General features: G+C 40.3%; 1 protein-coding gene across 23 annotated transcripts in view; it reads right to left on the reverse strand.

The window, feature by feature from the left end:
- LOC111075397 (forkhead box protein P1) overlaps positions 1 to 21,246 on the reverse strand; it is a 345,608-nt gene that overhangs the window by 214,619 nt on the left and 109,743 nt on the right. The window lies entirely within an intron of this gene.

The following is a 21,246-nucleotide window of genomic DNA, read 5'->3' on the forward strand; positions in this document are numbered from 1 at the left end:
CAGTGATTCAACTGCTATCAAAAAAAAAAAAAAAAACACAACATGAATATCTTCTGCAGCGCGAAGAAGTGCGTATTCGGTGACACCATAGCCGGTGATCTATACCTTAGCTGCTGGCTGTGTGACAATTTTGCCCATTTAAAATGTGTTGTTGGTCGGCTACATGATTTAATTTTAAGACGTTTTTGCCTGACTTGGTCATGTTTAGCTTGCCGGGATTTTGAGGCTGAAATGCGTACTTTTATGAGACAGACTCGAACTGGTTTTCTAGATGTCCGGAAGCAATTTGTCGCTCTCAACGAGAATTTCCTGAGCTTAGAATCTCAATTTCTTGGCCTCAAACTTCTGAGTGAATCTCCTAGACGGAAAATCCCTAACAGCGATAACAACAACTTCTTGCAACATAATGGAATCGGAACGCCTTCTTCTCACCTACATACATCAAGCCAACCAAAAATGTTGGCCAAGAATTTATTTTATTCGACTTTTCCCGATTTTTTAAAATCAAAATTTCGAAAAAAAAATACCGCAAAAAATTGATGAAATTTTAATTTGAAAGCTTAATATCTTCCAGGCGTTAAGCTGCAGATACAAAGGGTCTGGGTTGGATTTATAGCTACCTTTTCAGCTGCAAAGCTCTATGCAACCAGATATAAGATACTTAAGCTATGTAAAAGCTTTGGTTCTATGCAGGACCTGATAAAGTTCCGAGCTGCATTTTAAAGTATTGTGCTCGAGCCCTATGCCCTATGTTACTCGTCAATTGCAACACGCATGTCGTAGTTCAATATCCCCGTCGCAACATGGTTTTTTTAGTCATCGATCAACATCGACTAACCTTATAGAGTTCTCGTCTCTAATCAACCGAGGCTTTCAAAGCTGCTTGCAAACTGACGTAATTTTTACAGATTTCAGCAAAGCTGTTGATTCTGTTAATCATACTCTGCTGATCCATAAATTCTCTCTGTTGGGTTTTCCTCCAAATCTCGTAAATTGGATATCGTCGTATCTGTCAAACCGCACACAGCGTGTTGTGTTCTCTAATGTTTTGTCAAATGTCGTGAATGTAACCTCAGGTGTTAACCAAGGAAGTCATTTAAGTCCGCTGCCGTTCAATCTGTTTGTGAATGACTTACCTCAAGTTATTTTTCGCTCAGTTACATTAATGTATGCTGATGACGTCAAAATCTGTTTTTCGTATTCCGATTGGTACTCGCACACTCGCCTTCAACTTGATCTTGATGAATTAAATAAGTAGTGTTCGCCTAACCTACTGTTTTTGAACCTCTCTACATTTGGTCTCCTACTCTCTGGGACAACATGCTCTGGATCGACCTAGGACCTAGGACCTAGGATTCCTGTTTGATTATAAACTATGCTTTAACAGCCATATTGCTTTAACGGTGAACAAAGCCAAGGGAGTTTTAGCTTTCAATAAGCGTTGGTCAAAAGAGTTTAACAAAAGCACTGTACGTCTCATTGGTACGCCCGATATTGGAGTACTGTATGGAGCCCTCAATACAAAGAGCAACAAATTCAAATTCAATCCGTTCAAACACAACTTTAACTTTTAACTTTTGCCCTTAAGAATCTGAAGTGGGACTCTGGCAGACGGTTACCTCCATACCGATCTAGGCTAAAACTACTCGACCCACCCTCCTTACACTATCGCAGAATTTGCAATGGCATCTTAATCATTTACAAGCTCATTCTCGGGCTTGTTGACTCCCAAACACTGTTGGGACAGATAAATTTTACAGTTCCTTCCAGACCATCCCGAACTTTCCGGCCTATCCGTTTAACCTTCTGCAGATGTAACTTCGCGCAGCACAAACCTTTCCGTGTTCTTTGCAATAATTACAATTCCTATTACAATACCATATCTCCCGAAATATTCCTTGATACGATTGTACGTAACGTTTACCATCACCTGAACCTAGCAAATTAGTAAAACCTTTATTTTCTTCATCTATTATATTTTTCTTTAGGTATTTATATTCCTATTAAAGTTCATTGTTAGCAGACAATCGTTAATTAATTGAAATAAATAAATAAATAACTAATTCTAATAACATTACACGGATGACAGTATCAAAAGCAATACAAAAATCCCTTCGATGGACCCTGATTTAGAAAGAATTAACGTGGATAAAAAAAAATTTTCACGATCCAAATCTTTTTTATATAACAGAGAGATAGATAATGCAAATGATTAACGGCTGGATGTCGCCCCTCTCCAGGGACTCCCATAAAAAGATGAGATTACATATTTATATACTATATTAACTGAGTACCAGGTATTCGTCTGTGTGAGTACCTGGTACTTTTATGTATATAAAATGTATAATGTATATTATATATATTGTATATTCTTAGTCAACATCAAAATTCGCGATAGAACCGTTATTGTCTGTCCATCCGTTTTGAGGAGCGCCTAGATCTCGGAGACTATGAGATGTCGCGCACACTGTGATTGAAAGCGGAGGTAAACACTTTTTAAAAGCTAACTTAGTTTTTTTTTTAACATGTACAATACACAAATGACAACTTTGCGTCACTGTTATCGATGTAAAAGACAAACAACGCAAAACTGCATATAGAGATTTTAAGCTTAGGTAACGGATTATGCAAAGATTATGTATAAAAAAAATTTCGGGAATACAAAAACATACTTTTTTTAAATTCAGGTCAAAGTTGAAAAACGGCCAAAAATGATTTTTAACTATTATATGTAGTGATAATAACCATTAAAATTTATTTATCAATGGAAAAAAAATGTTAGCACATAATGCACCGAAAACAGGCAAATATTCACCCGAATCAAAGTTCAAATTTCACTATTTATTGTAAAGACTCTAGGTATTGCAGCCCCATTTAATCTTGCTGACTAAATTTTGAAAGATTTTCCTTTCAAATACAGTTTATTTTAAGAAGACATTTTGATTGGATCAGACATCTATATCAGCGGCCGCTGGCAACGTCGAACAGTGGGGCCTTCGGCCATTTCAGCTTGCTAAATTAATAACTTCTAAAGGAATCAAAATGTCTTCTTAAAATAAACTGTATTTGAAAGGAAAATCTTTCAAAATTTAGTCAGCAAGATTAAATGGGGCTGCAATACCTAGAGTCTTTACAATAAATAGTGAAATTTGAACTTTGATTCGGGTGAATATTTGCCTGTTTTCGGTGCATTATGTGCTAACATTTTTTTTCCATTGATAAATAAATTTTAATGGTTATTATCACTACATATAATAGTTAAAAATCATTTTTGGCCGTTTTTCAACTTTGACCTGAATTTAAAAAAAGTATGTTTTTGTATTCCAGAAATTTTTTTTATACATAATCTTTGCATAATCCTTTACCTAAGCTTAAAATCTCTATATGCAGTTTTGCGTTGTTTGTCTTTTACATCGATAACAGTGACGCAAAGTTGTCATTTGTGTATTGTACATGTTAAAAAAAAACGAGAAGGAACGTGTGAGTCGCTTCTGGGGACGCGACTCTACTTATACCCGTACTCAGTCAGTATATATGTAAGCTTATAATTTATGTGTTTAACCTATACTATATATTTAATACGTAAGCTCCGCTCGAATCAGCTACCAATTTAATATATAAAATATATATAGCTAATATATATAGCTATATATAGCTTATATATATTTAATATAGTTAATTGGTACCCAGGGAACACCACGGGGAGGCCATCGCGAAGCAATGGGGTCACTCTAGCCAAAACATAATCTTGGGGACCTACGAGTTGACTTGAGCTGCTTTTAAAAGCATTTTAAGCTCTTTATTCCCCAAAAAATTAAAAAACAGGATTCCAATCCTTCGCTAAAAATATAAATACATAAATATACGTAAATAAATCTAATTAAAATAAAAAGCCTTAAACAAATTAAATAATTAAAAAAAGAGCTAAAGTACTAATTACGCTTAAATATAAATAATATAAAATATGTACACTAATGCCTGCTAGCTAAAAGAAATCTTTACTTCTGCCTCCCTAACATTAACTAAAATTCCACTATGATAACTATAGACAGTCTCAAAGGTGCGCGCGGTGGCCCTGCTATCGGAAATGTTTGAAAACGCCCAGTCAATATGCGTATTGCAATTGGTTGTGGACGAGTCCAAACCTAACAAAGACCTAAAATTCCTTTCTAAAAGGAATTCATAAAGTTCCCTACAGCAACCAGAACGAGAATGCAGGCATAAATTAAAATCACCTAACACTAAAGAATTGCTACCTAAAAACGGAAAACGCTGAACTAAGTGCTTAAATTCGTGTTTAAACTTTGGCAACGGATAACTGGGGGTTCTGTAAATAACAATAAAACCGACAGATTTGTACGTAAACAAAGCATATTCGAACACCGGAGATGCTAAGTTTCCGGAAACAGCATAAAATCGATTACTTTCAACAAAACTAAAGTGATTGTTGAGCTACTGAGCTTCTTCAGTAGCGTTGTTTTGCAAGATTATTTAAGAGACGATGATTGTTCAGTTAATATATTCACAATTTATTTTACTTAAGTTAATGTATATGTATTATCCGAAACTAGCGAAAGGTGTGCGAATTTAATGACGAGAGTTAATGATGGGTCGATTGAAGACGCGGGGGCCGGTTCAAGACTGTTGAAGTTGATATGTTTATGTTAGGGTTAGTTTAGAACGTTTTACTGACGCAGTGATCGGTGATGATCGAATTTGAAGTGTGTTCTGCTTTTTCTGATGAGCCTCCCCCACAGCGGCTGACTAACGCCGAGAAAGAGCAACGCACCAGCAAGAGCATAAGTACAAGCAAACAAACGGTTATAAAGAGAGACATTAGATTAAGAGATGATCAACTACTCTTTGTGCTGCCATGGGCCGGCGCTTAGCCGAACATACTCCCCCCGTTGAAGAGCACGGGTCTTTAACATCCTTCTTTGGCAGCCACATTTCCTTTGTTGATCCAGGTGACGTCTTTAGTATAGCCACTCCGGAAACCATGCCTGACTCGACGAAGAGGTCCAATACTCGTGCGAGGGGGCACTTTAGACTGGGTAACTGAAAATAACACAGGAGAAAGTGGATCTGATGCGCGAGACTGAGACACCTCTCCTGCAATTATCCATCCTAGCCTGGTTTCCTGAAGACGTGGCAGACCAGCTCCCAATTGGATTTGGCCAATGCAGAGAAGCTCAAAGAACAGTCCCGCTCCAATAAGAATGTCAACAGGTTGAGACTTGTAGAACTTGGGATCCGCTAACTGTGTGTTGCAGGGAATGTTCCAGCTGTTTAGGTCGATATTGCAGTTAGGTTGACTGGACGTAATGGTGGGAGCAACTACTGCCGAAATGGTCGTGGCATAACTTGATGTGCGTGATTCCAGGTTGATATCTACGCAGCATCCTTCCGATGTGGCACGCGACTCGCCGAGACCAGACACCAAAACATCCGACACTTTCCTTTGAAGCTGCAACTGCTGAGCCAGGCGAGAAGTAATGAGATGCACCTGCGATCCAGAATCAAGCAAGGCACGGCATGGAATGAGTGTACCAGAGCGATTCCTTACGCTGATTATGGCAGTGGCAAGAAGAACGATGTCCTGCCTGTGACTCTGGGCCAAAAGCGATGTGGCTGACGCTGTTGCAGTATGTACAACGCCAGAGGGTCCCGCGGGCAATTGCGGAGCTGATGTAGAATGTGACAGTGATGGCAGAATGGATTGAGAACCGAAAGACGGGGACTCGAAGTGAAGTAGAGTGTGATGTCTGGCACCACATATTCGGCAGGATCGAGAATGACATGCACCCTGCGTGTGGCCTGCTCGGAGACAGTTGGTGCACAGTGACAGCTTCTTAGTTTCCTGAAGCCGAAGTTGAGCGGAAAGATTCCCAAATTGTGAACACGCATAAATGGAGTGTCCTGGATCACCGCAGAATGTACAGACCTTGGAGCTGGTTGCGATTAGACAGTGTTTCCGACTGTTCTGGGTGTACATATCATTTGCGTGCTCTTGGGTTTCCAACCTCTGGCATCTCTGCTCCAGAAACGTGGCGAATTGCTGGCTGGAGGGAGGTATGCTATCCAACGACGAGCATTCCTCCCACTTGGTTTGTGTGGCGCTGTCCACCTTCTGTAGTAGGCTGTGTATTAGGATGCAGTCAGCAATCTGCTCCTTTGTCCCCATACTTTGTAACGCTCGCAGATTGGCATTAACTGTATCCGAAAGGGACCGTAGTTGGGAAACAGATGAGGCCTCGAAACGCTGCAAGCTCAGAATGTCTGTGACATGTGCCTGAAAGATGAGACGCTTGTTATTAAATCGTTTGCTGAGTAAATCTAGAGCAATAGGATAGCTGGCGTGGCTAAATTCCAGCGACGAGATCGTGTCCAGCGCTGGTCCCTTTAGGCATGATCGTAAATGCTGCAGCTTCTCGACATTCGTAAGGTCAGGGTCCTTATCTATAATGGAGGAGAACATGCCCCAAAACGAGGAATACTGAGCGTAGCCCCCACCGAACTCAGGTAGCTTCAACTCCGGCAGGCGTGGCCGACTTTGCACGACTACCGTAGTTGGGGCCTCTCCTACATGGTCCGCCCGCATTGTTGAACATGGTAGCATTGTGGGCTGCCGCTTGTTTAACTCTCGCTTCATGCGAATCTCCAGCATGACCACGCACTCGTCAAACTCATCCCTCAAGGGACTACCGATCTCATCGAGATCAATCTTCTCCAGGGCATTATGGTGCTCGTTGAATGAAGCTACAAGATCCGCTAGCAGCTTCAGCCTCACGTTCAGCTCCTCCTCACTGAGCTCGCTAATCCTCTCCTTGCCGACGGCCGTTTCGATTCTCCGTGCCGCCCCTAGCATGGATTGCACCTTGCGCTTGTAGAATGCAGCTTCCGAATCGACGAACAATGGTGAGGGGGGCAAGATCGAAGGGGTGCTATTAGAAGCCATCGTGTATGTTCAATAGAAAAGCTGGGCTTAGAGTCACTGAGAGAGTGTAGAGGTTAACAGCCGGTGAATAACCTCGAACAGTTTTACACGAACTGTACAATCGATCGCAGCTTTTAAAAAAACACAGTCTTGCAGTTTTACAGAGCAGCAGCGAGAGCTAACAGTTTGAAACGCACTGCACTTGTGCATCCGACAACAACAAAGGCATGCACACTGAGAGCACGAAACCGAAACGAAACAACAGCAAGCAAGCAGACCGCAAAGCAGATGACGCGAGAACCGTTTCTGTTGCTTGTGCACAAACGATGAACCGAAACACCGTGGTTCAAAGCGAATTTATCCAACGAAAATGTTTTTTGTGATACAATTTAAAGAGTTTATGTTTATATCACGTCGGGGTCACCAAATGTTGAGCTACTGAGCTTCTTCAGTAGCGTTGTTTTGCAAGATAAGAGACGATGATTGTTCAGTTAATATATTCACAATTTATTTTACTTAAGTTAATGTATATGTATTATCCGAAACTAGCGAAAGGTGTGCGAATTTAATGACGAGAGTTAATGATGGGTCGATTGAAGACGCGGGGGCCGGTTCAAGACTGTTGAAGTTGATATGTTTATGTTAGGGTTAGTTTAGAACGTTTTACTACGGTGATGATCGAATTTGAAGTGTGTTCTGCTTTTTCTGATGAGCCTCCCCCACAGCGGCTGACTAGCGCCGAGAAAGAGCAACGCACCAGCAAGAGCATAAGTACAAGCAAACAAACGGTTATAAAGAGAGACATTAGATTAAGAGATGATCAACTACTCTTTGTGCTGCCATGGGCCGGCGCTTAGCCGAACAGTGATCTAAAAGATCATTCCTAACAAATATTAGAATGCCTCTTTTCGGTCTAGCTCCGCTGGCTACGGACTGGCAATCTAACCGCACTGCTGTGGAATAGCCAGGAATATTATAAGCTTCATTTGAGTAAGTGGAAGCCTCAACAAAGCACAAAATAGAAGATTTGAGCATTAGCTCATCAGAAGAGACATCGCTAAAATGGCAGTGCAAGTTTTCCGTATTATGGAAGAAAATATTAAATTCGGACGGATTGAGTAAACAATCGAAGTGGGTGTGAAGTAACTAAGCGGAACGTAAGCTCTCCATCTCTCTCGCGACAGGACAGTTCTGCTTGGGTTTCGGGGGAATGAAAGGCCCAACGATATAAAGTCCATTCGCACTGGTGGCCCTACTGCAAGCTACATACAATGCTTCTCTTTGCATATTGGAGGAAGTGTGGACGACAACTTTGCTGTATGTAGCTCCCTGACTCTTATGAATAGTTATAGCTTCTGCAGCTACAACCGGAAATTGTTTACGGTCTATAGTAACCTGTTCGTTTTGGTGGTATTGAAAACTCTTTGTGATTTTCTGAATTGGTGTCCATGAAGATTCGTTACTATGGCTGCGTTTCGACCGTGCGTTAACTCCTACGCTTTCTTCGAGAAAATGTATCCAAAGAAGTTCGGGTGTATTGGATGAGCTAAGATCTATCTGCATTAAAACACCAGTGGCTCCGTTAACAAGGCCGTCTGATGTATCTACATTGACTGTCATCATATATTTAGCCGTGGTTTTGAGAACCAATGAAGTACACAAACCTTGTGTATTAGAAGTTTTGAAACTCTTAACAGCCTCCAGATATCTAGTTTTAATATCTGGGGTAAGATGTTCGGCTTTGATGCAGTCTGAAGCTATTGAAGTATATTCTGCTGTCATAGTCGATGATAGCTTCTCCCTATTGTACCTTTCTGTCTCTTTATTGCTATAAAATAAGTGGATCGCATCTCTTGGAGCTTGACTGCCGTCAACTAATCTGTCCCTAAGCAATTGAATATCTTCAGACGACATTTCGGCCGATGCCATGTTATTTAGTGCGATTGCAAAAGGTTGGTCATCTCGCCGTCGCATAATCTCTGTAAGTTCGAAAAACTTGAAGCCATCCCAGAGACTAGAGCCAACTATAGCACTGTATGGATTAAGCGCACTTGATGAGGATTTGAATATCCAACGATCACCTACTGGACATAACTGCCTTAGATCGCCGAACACGATAACAGAAATGCCACCAAAAGGACTTTCGTGCCTTGAAAATATTTGCTTTAGGCGCCTATCCAAATATGAAAACATTTTTTCACCGACCATAGAAATCTCGTCAATTATAAGAAGTTTAAGATCAATAAATCTTGAACTCAAGGTATTTAATAAATCTGGGCCCAGTTGTTTAAAAGCATGGTTGGATTGATTGAGGGGTAATGAAAACATTGAGTGAAGTGTGGCACCTCCAATACCAAATGCAGCTTTTCCTGTGGGAGCACACAGAAGTACTTTTACAGTATTTGGGTCAGATCCTGGTATACGAATAAGCTCCTGAGAAATGGTCTGAAAAATGGTAGATATTGTTCTACTCTTGCCGACGCCTGCGCCGCCACCTACAAACTCATAAAAAAGTGCCTTATCTCTCACATTATGAAGAACATGTGTGAGATAAGTTTTTTGCTTTAAATTAAGCGATCTTATCATATTGGCTAAATCAGTAAGGGAAACAAATGTGGGAAGCTGCCTGGTCATTCAAGTTTAGAACATTTATTTGAGAACCTATTTCAGGAATCGCTAAAGCTCTAAATTCCTCATCAATTGCCTCATCACCTGCCTCACCTGCATTTTCTACCCTATTGGCTTCGGCTTCCATGGCCCTCCTAAGCACGTCTTCTAAATCTGCTAATGCATTGTATTTTTGGAAATTCGAACTAACTAATTCCTGATGATCCCTATAAACATCCTCACAATTCCTGCTCACTAACTCTGCCTCTTCATTTCTCCACGGATAAAACAGCATCACTAGTGCTCTAAAATAGTTCGACCTATCTGTGTTTATATTAAACCTCATATATTTTAAAATCGAAGGCTTGGTCCGTTCCCTAATAAAACCACTACTATCGCAGAGAGGGAAATATACTTTTACTAGGACCTCATTTTCTTCGTCCTCTTCATCATCATTTTGGCCAGTTCTTTTATTGCTTTTAGAAAATTCATAATTTGCTGCAAAGTCGGCTAAACACAGGCCCTCAAGAAAAGTTGGTCTTTGTTCATACCGCTCCAGCAATCCTTTGACGAATATGTCAGTGGAATCCTGATTCATATTTTGAAGGTTGCTTGTGGATTTGAGCATTCGAACTCGTTGCTCTGGAGGGAAAGTATTTACTTGAACACATTTGTTGCTGGTTCCGGACAACGGAATGCCTAGACAACAGTATACGGCTTCCTGAGCAATGTGCTGTAGCTTTTCTCTGATCGTGTAATTGCCCCCTTGAACTTCGCTTACCGCCGCGCGCATAAGCTTTGAAATACCCCTTTGGGATTTATTTATATAGCTAATTATATAGCTACAGCACGCATAAGGGTCCAAAATGTATTGGATATCCATATTGGCCCTTTGCATTGAAAGAATGTGTTTATTATAAGCATTAATGTTAATCTCAGCAAATGACCTTTTTAGAAAAATTGTTGGTTTCTTCAAACCAGAACATATTGCATATTTGTAGTCCTCGTAATTGAGGCTCACTTGTTCGTGCGAAAGAATGTTTTCAAATATGCTCAAGTGATCAATCATATCAGGGGATTGATCAGAATTTAATAGGTCTTTAATTTTCTTAAAATTTCCTTGGTGAAAATCAAGGTTTGGAGTTTCCTCCGGCAATGGACTCAATATCTCCGTTTGGGGCATTGGAGGGTATGGAATACCGAATCTGCAAACTTTGTTTCCACTTTTACCAACTGTCTTAAGACATGACCTGTTTGTGTGCTTATGCTTTTGGTATTCAACATACGGAGCTAATTCTGAGTCTGTTATATCTACTGTAATATGTTTATTAATGAAGGCTACAACTGTTGAAATTGACTCAGTTCTGGTTAAGTCCACTGCTGGGGCATCTTTCAGCCAAAACATGCCGTGAATATGGGGAGAACCTCTCTGTTGAAATTCAACACGCCAATAGAATTTGATGACGAAGTTTTCTCCGAAAATGCCCTCTGGACTCCTCATAACTTTTAAAATCTCGCGATACCTATAATCGAAATACCTAGCACAAGTAACTGGATCTGCCCTAATAAGACGCGCCTTTTCGTCCCAAACTAAATCAATGGCCTCTTCTTCGCTAATTATGATCCTATCTACGTTTTTTTTTGAGCAAACCAAGCAACTCTGGCCACCGCGTTTCAGCAGCAGACAGAGTGATAAAAAAAGTCGGCAGGCCGAACTGACGAATCATGGCCATAACCTTCTTCTTTTCATCCTCCCAGTGAGCTGGAGACGAGCGAATATCTCGAAGAACTCTATATCCCTCATCGTGGTTAATAAGTCCCCTTATGAAATTCTCATTAAGAGCGTTGGCTGCCGTTACTGCACTGGAAATGCTCCGCTTACGTAAGCAGATTGAAATATTATTGCGAATCTTAATGAGTTCTAATTTCTTGTAATTGAAAAACAGTTTATCAGTTCTACAACCCCTCCTATCTACATTTCGAAGCTCTGATCTAACTATGGTTGTATAACTTTCTGAGCATGGTCTCTTGACGCCTGCGCATATTGTGGGAAAGGATAACTGTTCCGAGTCAATATCTAGGATCATGTCGAGAGGTCTTTGGCCTTCGCCTGGTGCTATTCTTACAGGTGTATCATTAAATGCAATGTTATTTTCAAGCAGAGTTTCCTGACCTCCAGGATTGAGTTGATCAGCTTCCAAATCCTCGTCAGGATGGGCTGGCTCTGCGTCTACAATCCTATCTCTATTCTGCATCGCTTCTAATACGGCAGCGTCTGCCTGAGATGCTACAAATGGAACTATATCGGATCTAAATTTAGACATCCATTCCTCGTTAACTTTAACACCATGCTTTTTATATAGATCTGTGGTAACTAAATAGCTGAGAGCCTCAAAAACTTTTAAAGGTCTAATGGTTTCAGCCATGAAATCAGCACCAATTGCCAGTCTACGTTTCAGGTGGAGCTGAACAACCTGGGCTTCATGGAAAGCACGTGGAAGCTTTTTTACGGCTTCGTCTATTGAAATAGGGACGTTTACTACTGCTCCTTTAATGGCATTTTGGCCTCGCGATCCGTCTAATAGACTCATAATTATCATAAATGGAAGTCGAGGAGAAATCAGTCGTTCCTCTAATTTAGTAAGCCCCTTTAAACAGTCGGGCAGCATAGGGAGATCTAATCCATTTTGGAAGAAAAGCTTAGGCCTGTTGCCTTTCTTTATTTTGCTGTGACATGTTCGGCAGAACTTTAATTTTTGGCAGTCAGAAGGGAATTCTAGAAGGCTTTCAAGAGCGAAAATTTCTGCACTAAACTCGCAACAATTTTGTAAAACCTCGCGAGAAATTTTACAAATTTGTTTGGGGAACCAGAGGCCTTTACAAGAAAGGCAAACCTGATCAGGACCCATCTTTACATTCCTATTGTAAACTACTTTTAGAGCTTCTAGACCACTAAGCCTTATTCTGGGTCCTATCTAAGCCCTATCCTGGGAGATATTTGCTCTTTCTCCCTGCATTCGGGAGGCGTTTCTCAAGTTTTGCTCAAGCCTATTGCTGCTATCGCTCCTATATTGGCTAAGCCTCTGACTAGCACTTCTGGCAGCGTCAATTGCGGACCGTCGAGCTGCGGCACGAGCAGTTTGACGTGCCAGAGTTTCTCGCTCTCGTAAGATATGCCTACGGTCTATTAAACTTCTTTCTTGGGCCCTGCGAACTCTATCCTGCTCTCTTTCTAACAGTCGTCTCCGTTCGTTATATCTACGCAGGCGCTGTCGCCTCTCTGTATTTGTCCTTTGCTCCTCACGTCTAATCTGCGCGTCCGTTCGTCTTACTACGTGTTCTACTGTGTTTTGTTCCTGCTCTCTATTCCTATAGTCTAAATCCTGTCTTCGTCTGGACCGACGCGCAGTATCGGCCACTTGCTCCTCACGTCTAATCTGCGCGTCCGTTCGTCTCACTATATGCCCTACTGTGTTTTCTTCCTGCTCTCTATTCCTATAGTCTAAGTCCTGTCTTCGTCTGGACCGACGCGCAGTATCGGCCACTTGCTCCTCACGTCTAATCTGCGCGTCCGTTCGTCTCACTATATGCCCTACTGTGTTTTCTTCCTGCTCTCTATTCCTATAGTCTAAGTCCTGTCTTCGTCTGGACCGACGCGCAGTATCGGCCACTTGCTCCTCACGTCTAATCTGCGCGTCCGTTCGTCTCACTATATGCCCTACTGTGTTTTGTTCCTGTTCTCTAATCCTATAGTCTATGTCCTGTCTTCGTCTGGACCGACGCGCAGTATTGGCCACTTGCTCCTCAAGTCTAATATATGCGTCTGTTCTTCTAACAGTATGTGCGGCTGTATTTTGTCCCTGCTCTATAGTCCTATACCTTTGGCTCCGTCTCCGTCTGGCACGACGCAGAGTGTCGGTCACTTGGCCCTGTCGTGGAATCTGCTCGCCTACTCGTCCTTCTATATTTCCTAAAGATTGGTTCCGTATCCGTCCGGACCGACGCACAGAATCGGCCACTTGTCGTCTTGTCGTATGTCCTCGTGTATCTGGAATCTCTTCAACAGAGATGGCTGCATGCTCTCCCAGCGCTACAGCTAGAACCTGCCTACCTCCTACCTGTCCTTGCACCTCAATCTCCTGTTGCTGGTTCCTATCAGACTCTGAATTTTCTAAATTTTCCCTATTTTCTAACTGTTCCCTATTTGATCTGTTTCTCAACCTGCGTCTCTGAGACTGTTGAGAAGCAGATTGTCTGTTCCTACGTGGCATTTTACAAAAATGTATAAATTTAAAAATAATAATATGAAAAAATATATAATAATAATATATAATATAATAAAATAATAATATAAATAATAATAAAATAATATAATAATAATATAATATATTAATAATTATAAGAAAAGAAACTACAGGAAATAATTAGAAAATAAAAAAACTACATATAAAATCTACAACTACAAAAAAATACTCCCCAAAGCGGAGCGAGCAGCAGCGACGTCCGTGGGAAGGCAGCAGCGACGTCCGTTGGAAGGCAGCAGCGACGTCAGCAGCGACGTCAGCAGCGACGTCAGCAGCGGCACCAAAAAGCGCGCGCGATTGCACCGACGTAGTTAGCTACTACTAATAGCTTCTAACTCACGATCGGGGCAGAAAAACTAAGTCCCTATATCACTCCCTAGCAAGCACTACTTTTAGCTATTAATCTAAGAGCTAAACTAGTTTAAATATGATTATTTAACGCACTTTATCGCAATCGGCAATCGGGAAGTCTCTATCGCTCACGGTGGCTCGATATCGACTGGTCAAACCAATACAATTGCGTACTGAGATTCCGCGGTTTTTTTACTCAAGAGCAAGTAAAAAAGTAGAGCGCAAAAGGAAGAAAAAACCGAGTCAAAACATGCATGCGTAACGGACAATTCAATGCATATGTATGTATGTATTTACATATGTACAGCAGAAAACCAATCTGTCTGAGCCATTTCTATGCAAATGTTTTAACTAGAATATGTTTATACTTCTAATTGCATTCCTATGGCGTGGGGTGGTGGGTGGTAAATGATTTTATTTACAATTTCTCTTTGCTATCGCTGTTCGCTGTATGTATGTGCATGCATGTGTGTAAATAGACAGCCGCGCATATTCTCAATTGAGAGAGCACTTGTCTGAGTGGGCAGAGAACTCTCAAGTGGAAACAGAGAGATAGAGAGAAAGACTCAAAGACATTTCGGCGGTTTTTTTTTCTCATTCCTTTCACAGGAATTTTAAGAGTCAAAACATTTGCGTGTCACCCCTCCCCTACGTAAATAAACGGCTGATTTTAACAGCGCATGTAAAGGCTAAATGAAAGAGCGGCAATATCTTAAATATATATTTAATATTAATATATTTTATTACTAACATAAATATGTAAATATACATGTACGTGTAGTCATACGTGCATATGCATGTAAATTTATGAAATTGCCAACAAATTGTTTACCAATTGCTTGGGTGGAAGGAGAAGATGCTCTATCTCTCTCTCTCTCTCCCTCTCGTTGGTCGCGCTGTTGCCAAAAGGGTCATATTGAAATGTTGGTTAATGCGGGAGGAGCGGAAGATAGCGCATCGCTCATCTGACTTGTGGAATTGTGGACAGGGCCGGCCCAAGCCCGGGCCATGTTGCCAAATATAACCGAAATATTTCGCACTCCATCTAGCTATACTAATATACATTTTCAATCAATTTCCCTTTTGGCGCCCCTTAAAATTTTGCGCCCAGACGCTAAAACCGGCCCTGATGTGAAAGGGGAAAGAGAGAGATAGAGAAAGAGACAGAGCCAGCCGCTGGTGTTTTAGATTTCGCCTTTGTTTTAACGGACAATTCTCATTATTTTCAAAGGGAGTTTAGATGGGTGGTTAATGTGTTGTTGCGAACATGTGATATTGTTAAGAACGCTGTCTCTCTTTGGTCTGGCTGTTGGCAAAAGAGGCAGGTTGATTTGATAATGTGGGAGGGGGATTGTTTTAAGGCATCAACAGCAGATAAGGAGAGAGAGGGGTACGGCTGATGCACACATACATACATATGTACATATGTATGTTCATTGGCTTTAATAAAAACTTATGCATACATATGTAACTCATTTAACTTATTGCCGTGGTTGGTGGGCGGGCGGTCGATGGTTGTTGTCTGTTTTAAAACACGTGATATCGCAAGGCATGCTCTTTCTCTCTCTCTCTCTCTCTTTCTGTCTCCCATTTTCTGCCTGGTTGTTGCAAAAGGGCCAAACTGATTTGTTTATGTGGGAGGGGGTGATTGTTTTAAGTCATAGAATCTAATACATCAACAAGCAGACTACGCTTCTTGGTCACAATAGCTAGCAGAGAGAACCCAGCAGCTAGAGTAGGGTTTGCTGTTTAATTGCGTGGGATTAATATTAATCATTATGGGTAAAGGAGCAGTGCAGGGGTAAAGCAGACCGCGCACTACACGCTAAAGAGTGTGTGAGTGAGAGAGAATGAGTAAGCGCATGGGGTAGGTTAGCTATGGAAAAAAATTTATTTTTTCTGGCTATAATAATGATCCGATCTGATCCAGATCCGGCATTCTGATAGATATGGGCATTCTCTACGATTCTGTGTTTTTATTAGTTTTCTAGTATCTTCAAAACTGTGGCTGCCACAGATTTTCGTCCTTGGTGGGGGCGGTGCAAAATTTGGAAATACACTTGTAGCAGTGTGATATTACATGAGTCTGTACATCTAACATGTAGATTCTACATGTACCATTTATATTCTACATCTCCTCCGCTAGGGGTTGCTCGCGCACTGAACGCGGCAGAGTGTGCGAGCGAGAAGGAAAATGAGTTGCGTTGTCGTTTTCTGGAGGAGGGGAAGGGGAAGCAACTGAAAATTAATGTCGTCATTCTGGCTATAATTTTGATCCGATCTGATTAAGATTCGGCAGTCTGGTAGATATGGTCATTCTCTACGATACTGCGTTTTTAGTTTTATCGTATCTTTAAAAATGTGCCTGCCACAGATTTTCGTCCTTTGTGGGGGCGGAAGGGGGCGGGGCGAAATTTTGAAATACACTTGTAGCAGTGTGATATCACATGAGTGTGGAAACAAAATTTTGTTGCTCTAGCTTTGATAGTCTCTGAGATCCAGGCGCTCATCAAGACGGACGGACGGACAGACGGACGGACAGACGGACATGGCTATATCGACTCGTCTATTGATGCTGATCAAGAATATATATACTTTATGGGGTCGGAAACGTTTCCTTCTCTGCGTTGCACACATCCATTTTTACCACAAATCTAATATACCCCTTAACTCTTTTTTGAGTACGGGTATAAAAAACTAAGTTAGCTCCGCTTTCAATCACAGTGTGCGCGACATCTCATAGTCTCCGAGATCTAGGCGCTCCTCAAAACGGATGGACAGACAATAACGCTTCTATCGCGAATTTTGATGTTGACTAAGAATATACAATATATATAATATACATTATACATTTTATATACATAAAAGTACCAGGTACTCACACAGACGAATACCTGGTACTCAGTTAATATAGTATATAAATATGTAATCTCATCTTTTTATGGGAGTCCCTGGAGAGGGGCGACATCCAGCCGTTAATCATTTGCATTATCTATCTCTCTGTTATATAAAAAAGATTTGGATCGTGAACATTTTTTTTTATCCACGTTAATTCTTTCTAAATCAGGGTCCATCGAAGGGATTTTTGTATTGCTTTTGATACTGTCATCCGTGTATTTATTTATTTCAATTAATTAACGATTGTCTGCTAACAATGAACTTTAATAGGAATATAAATACCTAAAGAAAAATATAATAGATGAAGAAAATAAAGGTTTTACTAATTTGCTAGGTTCAGGTGATGGTAAACGTTACGTACAATCGTATCAAGGAATATTTCGGGAGATATGGTATTGTAATAGGAATTGTTATTATTGCAAAGAACACGGAAAGGTTTGTGCTGCGCGAAGTTACATCTGCAGAAGGTTAAACGGATAGGCCGGAAAGTTCGGGATGGTCTGGAAGGAACTGTAAAATTTATCTGTCCCAACAGTGTTTGGGAGTCAACAAGCCCGAGAATGAGCTTGTAAATGATTAAGATGCCATTGCAAATTCTGCGATAGTGTAAGGAGGGTGGGTCGAGTAGTTTTAGACTAGATCGGTATGGAGGTAACCGTCTGCCAGAGTCCCACTTCAGATTCTTAAGGGCAAAAGTTAAAAGTTAAAGTTGTGTTTGAACGGATTGAATTTGAATTTGTTGCTCTTTGTATTGAGGGCTCCATACAGTACTCCAATATCGGGCGTACCAATGAGACGTACAGTGCTTTTGTTAAACTCTTTTGACCAACGCTTAATGAAAGCTAAAACTCCCTTGGCTTTGTTCACCGTTAAAGCAATATGGCTGTTAAAGCATAGTTTATAATCAAACAGGAATCCTAGGTCCTAGGTCCTAGGTCGATCCAGAGCATGTTGTCCCAGAGAGTAGGAGACCAAATGTAGAGAGGTTCAAAAACAGTAGGTTAGGCGAACACTACTTATTTAATTCATCAAGATCAAGTTGAAGGCGAGTGTGCGAGTACCAATCGGAATACGAAAAACAGATTTTGACGTCATCAGCATACATTAATGTAACTGAGCGAAAAATAACTTGAGGTAAGTCATTCACAAACAGATTGAACGGCAGCCGACTTAAATGACTTCCTTGGTTAACACCTGAGGTTACATTCACGACATTTGACAAAACATTAGAGAACACAACACGCTGTGTGCGGTTTGACAGATACGACGATATCCAATTTACGAGATTTGGAGGAAAACCCAACAGAGAGAATTTATGGATCAGCAGAGTATGATTAACAGAATCAACAGCTTTGCTGAAATCTGTAAAAATTACGTCAGTTTGCAAGCAGCTTTGAAAGCCTCGGTTGATTAGAGACGAGAACTCTATAAGGTTAGTCGATGTTGATCGATGACTAAAAAAACCATGTTGCGACGGGGATATTGAACTACGACATGCGTGTTGCAATTGACGAGTAACATAGGGCATAGGGCTCGAGCACAATACTTTAAAATGCAGCTCGGAACTTTATCAGGTCCTGCATAGAACCATAGCTTTTACATAGCTTAAGTATCTTATATCTGGTTGCATAGAGCTTTGCAGCTGAAAAGGTAGCTATAAATCCAACCCAGACCCTTTGTATCTGCAGCTTAACGCCTGGAAGATATTAAGCTTTCAAATTAAAATTTCATCAATTTTTTGCGGTATTTTTTTTTCGAAATTTTGATTTTAAAAAATCGGGAAAAGTCGAAAAAAATAAATTCTTGGCCAACATTTTTGGTTGGCTTGATGTATGTAGGTGAGAAGAAGGCGTTCCGATTCCATTATGTTGCAAGAAGTTGTTGTTATCGCTGTTAGGGATTTTCCGTCTAGGAGATTCACTCAGAAGTTTGAGGCCAAGAAATTGAGATTCTAAGCTCAGGAAATTCTCGTTGAGAGCGACAAATTGCTTCCGGACATCTAGAAAACCAGTTCGAGTCTGTCTCATAAAAGTACGCATTTCAGCCTCAAAATCCCGGCAAGCTAAACATGACCAAGTCAGGCAAACACGTCTTAAAATTAAATCATGTAGCCGACCAACAGCACATTTTAAATGGGCAAAATTGTCACACAGCCAGCAGCTAAGGTATAGATCACCGGCTATGGTGTCACCGAATTCGCACTTCTTCGCGCTGCAGAAGATATTCATGTTGTTTTTTTTTTTTTGATGTTCACGAAGAACGCAAAGTGGGAGCGCAAGCTATATGAAAGAGCGGGCAGCAAAGCGAGCGACGATCAGCAGCAGCGGCAGACGATCCAGCGAGGTGACGAAAAAAAATGGTGAAGCTCACGAAAGCAGAGACACCGAAAGAGCAATTGAAGAAGAAGCAGAGAGTGAGAGCAATAGAGCTTGCACTTTTGCGCTCAAGAGCGTGTATAAGTAGGCGATGCAGCAGTCGCACGAGCGATGAGCACAGAGAGCGTTGATCCAAAGCGGAATAGATAAAAGCATTAACAAATCGTTTCAGCAAGTTTGTTTAACGTTCGGAATGTTTAATTTGTATTGAATCAATTCTTAGCAAGTGAAAAACATATAACCGGCAAAACCAGTGATCAGCTATGATAGGTTCAATGATGTACACAATTATTAGCAATTAATATTGAGTTATTATCGCAAAAAGGCAGAAAAGGCAGGATCTGTGTGAAAGAACGACTGGCTTAAGCAATTGACAACACTAGTCAACACTAGATTTAGGCTGTGGCCCAAAATATAGATTATTATAGATTTTGAGGTCTACAATTTTTTAACGAATTATGGTTTTTTTTAAGGTGTAGTTTTTTTTAACGAATTTTTTAAAAATTTTTTCAGAGGTAGTGCTTCTATTTTTTACATAGCTTAAGTATCTTATATCTGGTTGCATAGAGCTTTGCAGCTGAAAAGCTGACAAACGTAGCTATAAATCCGACCCAGACCCTTTGTATCTGCAGCTTAACGCCTGGAAGATATTAAGCTTTCAAAGTCAAACTTCATCAATTTTTTTTCGTTTTTTTTTTTTTTTGAAATTTTGATTTTAAAAAATTGTGAAAAGTCGAAATAAATAAATTCTTGGCCAACATTAAAAAAATTTTTCTTTCGACTTTTCCCGAGTTTTTAAAGTCAAAATTTCGAAAAAAAAAATACGCCAAAAAATAATGAAATTTGAATTTGAAAGCTTAATATCTTCCAGGCGTTAAGCTGTAGATACAAAGTGTCTGGGTACGATTTATAGTTGCATTTGTCAGGTTTTCAGTTTATCAGATACTTAAGCTATGTGAAAAATAGAAGCACAACCTCTGAAAAAAAACATGAAAAAAATACCAGATATTAAAAATTCTTTAACAAAAAATTACACCATAAAAAAAATAATAAAGTACTGCAAAACTTTTTAAATCCCGAAATCTATCAGAAAAAGTCATTTTGGTTCACAGCCTAAATAAAAAATTTTGTCGAGTAGTGAAATTCGCGAATAAGTTACTACTACAGTACTACAGAAGTGGCATTTGCGTCATAATGGGTTCTGTACATAAATATATTCATGATAAATCGACTATATGAATATACGGACAGTGTTATTGAACGAATCTACACTAATTTTTCACATTGAAAATATAAACGGTTAGAAACTGTAGGGCTGTAAATCATAACCAAAAGGAAGACATCGAACTTCAGTGCAATGATAGTGCAACAGACTTTGTAACATTACTTTTATAAAAATAAAGGTGGCAGTCGATTTTTTCGTGTTTTTTTTTTTACAAAAAGGACAACGTCGTTTGCTTTTATACATATATGCGTTACGGAAACTTGGGCAAAGCTGGCTTAAGATATAAGAGTACATTGGGCTAACAAAGGCACTGAAGAGGGCATAATTCCTTGCGAATTTTACAAAAACGGGCCACTGGAATTACATACATGAGCTTCTCATACTGGTGATGAAACAAAGAAACGAAACAAAAAAGTCCAACAGGGTAACAGAATAGGTTGAAGAATACGGAACGTCTAAAGCTATCTTCAACTCAACAGCAGTGTACATTTTTTATCTGGACTTCAAAATAAAATGAAAAAAGGAAAATTCAAAAAATGTTTTCATAGT

Source organism: Drosophila obscura, unplaced genomic scaffold (genome assembly GCF_018151105.1).
Source record: "Drosophila obscura isolate BZ-5 IFL unplaced genomic scaffold, ASM1815110v1 contig_194, whole genome shotgun sequence".
In the NCBI taxonomy this organism is placed as follows: Eukaryota; Metazoa; Arthropoda; class Insecta; order Diptera; family Drosophilidae; genus Drosophila; species Drosophila obscura.